Source organism: Elephantulus edwardii, unplaced genomic scaffold (genome assembly GCF_000299155.1).
Source record: "Elephantulus edwardii isolate Elephantulus edwardi_28Jun2011 unplaced genomic scaffold, EleEdw1.0 scaffold00082, whole genome shotgun sequence".
NCBI lineage: Eukaryota > Metazoa > Chordata > Mammalia > Macroscelidea > Macroscelididae > Elephantulus > Elephantulus edwardii.
This window is the reverse complement of record NW_006399832.1, coordinates 1,306,417-1,312,950: the sequence shown is the minus strand read 5'-3', so window position 1 is coordinate 1,312,950 and position 6,534 is coordinate 1,306,417. Positions and strand designations below refer to the sequence as shown.

The 6,534-nt window shown below is 42.6% G+C and overlaps 1 pseudogene; it reads left to right on the top strand.

The window, feature by feature from the left end:
* Nucleotides 1-4,773: 4,773 nt before the first annotated feature.
* LOC102873391 lies at nucleotides 4,774-5,622 on the top strand (annotated as a pseudogene).
* The last annotated feature ends 912 nt before the right edge of the window (nucleotides 5,623-6,534 follow it).

Below are 6,534 nucleotides of genomic sequence, written 5' to 3'. Positions count from 1 at the left end.
AGGTTCATCCTAGAGAGGGTGAGACCAGGCTGCTCCTTTAAGGCAAGACTTCTGAAGTTTCGTCTGATGTATTTTGGACATGTTGCAAGGAGGGACCAGTCCTTGGAGAGGAACATCACGCTTGGGAGGATGGAGGGACAGCTCAAGAAAGGAAAACCCTCGACAAGATGGATTGATTCAGTGACTGGGGTATTGAGGGTAGGTGTTTTGGAGACAATGAGGTTGGCACAGGATCGAGCAGGCTGTTGTACATAGGGTTGCTATGAGTTGCAGATGACTCAGCAGCACATAACAACAACAATGGAGAACTTGTTCCTTTTTAATGGTTTGCTTATAAAATTACTATATATTATGTTTCACACTATTTTTCATTCATATTCTGTTTCATACAACAATTCTCATGCATTATGTTTTACAAAATCAAACACCATTGAACCTTGCCCATCATTACACTGTCTTTTCACCCGGATCATTCCCATTTCCTTCTTACCCTCCCTCCACCCACCAATTTGTGCAACCCTGTTGTTTCACCCCCACATCCTCACCCCTACACTCCCACCACTCCTTCTACCCTTGGGTTCCCATGCATATTTTACTAGTTATCCTTCTATTTTTACAATAATGATCTTATGCAATATTTGGCCTTATGAGACTGAGTTAGTACAGTCCTTATTCTTTTGAACAGTGGGTTAAGTGTTGAGCTGTTATCCAAAAGGGCAGCAGTTCAAACTCACCAGTGATTCTGAAGAATAAACATGAGGCAATCTGTGCCTATTAGATCAACAGCCTCATAAACTCTGTGTAGTGTGGCAACATGAAGGGATAGATTTGATAGCAGTGTGTTTGTTTTAAAGAACAGAAATGAATGACACTATCAAGCATTGTGTGGTAGTTTTAGCAACTGGAGATAATTTGTTGGAGAAGAGGACATGTGAGCTGGATATTGACCTAGAGGACTTTTTAAGCAAGGGAAATAGGAGGAAAAAAGGCACAGAAGAAGAACTAATGTTGGTGGATCCACAAGATGGTGAATAACCGAGATAACCAGTGTCTCATGAGGTCAAGAGAATAAAATTAAAAAATAAACAAAGAGACAGAAGATGAAAGACCCTGAATTCACCTCTACCTATTCAAGAAGCTGGACTTTAGAAGAAGAGTATGGCATCAGGACTGAAGGAAGACTCATTAACAGCCTGAGTTATGAAAAGAACACAACCTTGCTTGTTGAAAGTGAGGATGACTTGAAGCACTTGCTATAGAGGATGAAGGACTGTGGCCTTCAATATGTATTACATCTCAACATCCAGAAACAAAAATCTTCACCACTGGGCCAATAGGCAACAGTATTATAGATGGAGAAAAGATTGAAATTGCCAATGATTTCCTCTTACATGGATCCACAGTCCCTTAGTATCAAACAGTCAGATCAGGAGATGTACCATGTTGATAAAGTCTGTTCTCAGGGACCACTGATATAAGTTTAAAGCTTACGGCGTGCTTGATTCAGGCCATAGTCTTTCCAATCACCTGCTGTGTATTTGAAAGCTTAACTATGAATAATTATGCAGAAGAATAAATGCATTTGAGTTGTGGTATTGTAGAAGAGTGCTGAGTAGCCCATGGGCTGTCAAAAGAACAAGCAGATATGTGTTAGAGAAAGTACAACCAGAATGTTCCTTGGCAAAGGACTCATATTTGGAACAAGGGAGGATCAGCAATGGAGAGGAAGACCCTTAATGAGGTGGATTGATGAAGTGTCTCCAGCAATGGACCCAAATGAGTTGGAAGTGATGAGGATGGCACAGGATAGGACAGAGTTCATATTTACTGTTCATAGGATCTCTATGAGAAGTATGCAACTTGATGGCACTTAACAACAAAACAACAACAACAAAAATACAGGAGAAAGGAGCTCTGAGGCCTAGAGCTAAGCAGCTGCACTGCAATCCCAAAGTCATGTGGTTTGAATCCACCAGATGCTCCTTGAGAGAAAGATGGGCAACCTCTTTCCATGGCATTTATTGCCTCTGAAAACCTGTTGGAGGGTCAGGTATGGGTCAGTTCCAACTCGATGGAAACAATTTGTTGTTGTTATGTGCAGTTGAGTCACCTGCAACCCATAGCAACCCTGTGTACTACAGCTCTGAACCCTGCCCTGTCCAGAGCCAGTCTCACTGATTATGACACACCAACCGCCATTGCTGTAGTTACTGTATCAATCCATCTCATCTAGGAAATTCCTCTCCTGCGTTGTCCCTCTACCCTTCTGAGCATGATGTCCTTCTCCAATGATTTGTCCCTCCTGGCCACATGCCCAAAGTATGTGAGATGGAGCTTCAAAATCCTAGCCTTCAAGGATAAACTTGGTTTCACTGTCTCCAAGTCAGACCTATTTGTTTTCTTGGGGGTCCAGCCTCTGAAAGCCTGCTGGAAGGCTGGCTATTAGTCTCTTCTGGTGCCACAGCACATAACAACAACATGCAGGAGAAGTAACCGTAGGTTCTACTACCTTCAAAGAAATTCCCGTATGAAAGCACACCTTAAGCAAATAAATTTTGTTTCCCAAATGATTAAATGTTGTCCTCCTTTAAATAGTAGGCTGTGTGGCTTAATACTTTAATTTCAAGCTTTGGGTTTTGGGATATTCTAAGCTCTCTCATTGCTGTCCAGTTGCAAACAACTGATAATTGATTCTCCAGTGGGTTTCCAGAGGCTATAAATTGTATGAGAGGAGATTGCCCATCTTTCTCCCAAGGAGCAGATAGTGAATTTTAATTTCTTGCCTTTCGGTTGGTAATGCAACTCCTTATCAATGTCATGACAGTTTTTCTAAATATGCAATATATGAAGTGAGGCATATTCTTCTTGTTTCTGAATTGGCAAATGTTTCATGGGTAATAAATACATTCTGATTTCTAAGAAAGCCCTCCTTGCTTTCATGAACAATTTGAATACCATCTGTCCCAAAGGTTTTGCTACACATTGTTGTTGTTGTTAGTTACCATTGAATCTACTCTGATTCATGAGGATTTTATGTTAAATAGAACAAAACATTGCCTCGTCTTAAATCATCTTCAAGATTACTGGTATGCTTGAGTCTATAATTTTGACTACTGTATTAATCCATATCATTGAAAGTTTGGGGTTTTGTTTTGTGTTTTTTTCTTTGTTTGTTTTTTGTTTTTCATCTTAACTGGCCCTCTACCAAACACGATGTCTTTTTCAGGGATAATAATTTCTGACTATTGGAATAAACAAGCTGAAAGTCTTACCATTCTCGCTTTTAAGGAGTTTCTGATTATACTTCTTTTAAAACTGATTTGATAATTATTCTAGCAGTCCATGGTACAGATGACATTCTTTGCCAACATCACCTCTAAAATTCACTAATAATTTTTCTATCTTCCTTTCTCATTGTTCACTACACTCTATAACAATCTTTGCTAAAATAGGAAAAAGAAGGCACATGTAACACAAATAATGAAAATAAAGATTGAAATGCGTAATGTCACAACAGAGCCAATAAAGTGTGAGGAGGAATGTAGCATCAGGGTTGGAGGAAGACTCATCAACAACCTGTGATATGCAGATGACACAACCTTGCTTGCTGAAATTAAGGAGGACCAGAAGCATTTGCTGCAATGGATCAAAGATTATAGTCTGCAATATTGATTGAAGGCACATCAAGAAGACAAAGATTCAGAGGACCCAGAAATAGACCCAGCTATCTATGGCCAATGGGGGAATGACAACCTCTTCAACAAATGGTGCTGACAAGAAGAAAAAGATTCTAACCACTGAACCGATTGGCAGCACCATGATAGATGGAGAAGAGATTTAAAATGTAAACAATTTCAGCACTCTTGGTTCCACAACCAACACTCTTGGCAGCAGCAGTCAAGAAATAAAAAAAGAAAGAAAGAAAAAGAATCACATTGGGATAATCTGCTGTCACAGATCTCTCCAGCATGCTGATGATCAAGGATGTCAGTATAGAGACTAAAGTGTGCCTGATCCAGGCCATGGTCTTCACAATTACTTGCTATACATTAAAAGAACTGGACTATGGCCAAGAATGACCTAAGAAGAATGGATACCTTTGAGTTGTGGTGCTGGAGAAGAGTCTTGAACATACTATGGACTGACAAGAGAACTAAAAGATATGCCTTGGAGAAGGTGAAACCAAGCTGTTCCTTGAGGTAAGGATTTTGAAGCCCCACCTTATATACGTTGGGCATGTTGGCAGGAGGGACCAGTCCTTGGAGAAGGGCATCATGTTTGGAAGGGTGGAGAGACAGGGAGGAAGACCCAGGATGAGATGGATTGACACGGTAACTGGGGTAATGAGGGTAAGTGTATCAGAGAAAGTGACATTGGCTCAGGATGGAGTAGAGTATAGAGCTATTGTGTATAGGGTCGCTAAGAGTTGAAGTTGACTTGATAGCACAAAACAACAACAATGAAGAGCTAGACTCCAACAAATTTGAAAACTCAGAGGAAATGGAGAAATTTTTAAATAGATTGCCTACCTAAATTATCAGTAATCCATATCACTGATAGATACCAGCAGCCAGGAAATAAAAAGAACTGGGAAAGTCTGCTGTCAGGGACCTCTCCAAAGTGCTATAAAACAATGATAGAAGTTTGAAGACTAAGACGCAACTGATCCAAACCATAATATACTTGCTATGCAGCTGAAAGTTGGACAATGAATTAGGATAACAGAAGAAGAACCAATGCCTTTGAGTTGCAATGTTAGAAAAGAGTGCTGACATGGAAGGGGTAGTGGTTGTGACAACACCGGACACTGCAGGCGATGACAGTGGTGTCGAGGAGGTGAAGACTGTGCTGGTGAAGACCAACCTGGCCCCTCACACGGGTGACCTGACGGAGGACAACATGGAGATGGAGAATGCAGCGGCAGCTGCATCTGCAGCCTTCACAGCCTCCTCACAGCTCAAGGAGGCAGTCTTAGTGAAGATGGTGGAAGAGGAGGGGAGCTTGGATGCTGAGGTGGTGTACTCCATCACCTCTGGAGACAGCAGAGCCAACCTGATCTGGAGGAAGTTTGTGTGTCCTGGCATCAACGTCAAGTGTGTCCAGAATGATGAGCATGTCATCAGCCCGAAGGAATTTGTCCACCTGGCTGGCAAGTCCACGCTGAAGGACTGGAAGCAGGCCATCCGCATGAACGGCATCATGCTCCGGAAGATCATGGATTCTGGGGAGCTGGACTTCTACCAGCATGACAAGGTTTGCTCCAATACCTGCCGAAGTACCAGGCTTCACCTGTAGGGGGCCCGAGTGTCCCTGAACAGCCCCACACAGGCCAAGTACATCTCACTCACCCCAGGCACAGCCGACGCGAATGGCTCTCCTGCAACCATCACCATCGAGACCTGTGAGGACCCTGCAGACTGGACCACAGCCATTGCAGATGCTGTTCTGCTCAACAACATTGTACAGAACTTCGACATGCTAGACCTGTTGAAGAAGGTGTTGGCCAGTCACAAGTGCCAGATGGATTGGTTCCGGGAGCAGTATGACCGCAACCTGGCAGCATGTGGTATGGCAATGGGGACAGGACCCAGCTCCCATCTTTGTCTGGCAGGGCCTGGCTGACCGACGACGCACGCATGGTCTTCCTATTGCCCACAGCAGTCTGGCATTGGTCATCAGTCAGTCCTTCCATCTTCTGTCTTGTCCTTCCACCTGTCCCTCGAGTCCTCTAGACCTGTGGTCACCCGCCATGTGACCCAGGCCTGCCCCCATGTTCAAGCTACTAAAGTTTCTGCCTCTTGTTCTTTTGGTTCCACTTCTGTTCACTTCTACCTTGAGGTGGCTGGTGCCACGTGATGTTTACTTGATTTGATTGTGCACATTCTCATTTCTTGAAACTCAGATTTGCTGACTGAGTCATGTGACTAGTGGCCTGAGGCTACAGGGTAACTCCCTCATGATCTGCTGCCTGAGCCCACAGCCTCACACAGACTGTTAATATTCATGTTCAAATAAAGACACTTCTCACCCCCCCCAAAAAAAAAAAACAAGAGTGCTGAACATCCAGTGAACTGCAAAAGAGATAAACAAAAATGTATTGGAAAAGGTGCAACCAGGGTGCTCCTTGGAGACAAGGATAGTGAAACTTTATTTCACATACCTTAGACATGTTGTTGAGAAGGATCTGTCCTTAGAAAAGTACAGGATGTTTGGAAAGATAGTCAGTGAAGGAGGGGAAGATCTTCAATGAGATGGCTTGACACAGTGACTTTAACAGTGGCCTCAAGTATGCCAGAGATGGTTCATCAGGCTGGCATAGGAGAGGGCAGAGTTCAGAGCCATTCTTTAAAGAATTGCTATAGTTGTTATCAATTCCATGGCACTTAACAACAACAACCACTTAAGTTAACACAGACAGAGGTAGAAAATTTGAACAAACTCATCATAAAAGAAGAAACTTGACCAGTCATAAAAATACTACCAATTTTTTAAAAATTCCTAACTTATATGATTTCACCAGTCTGAAAAAAAAAA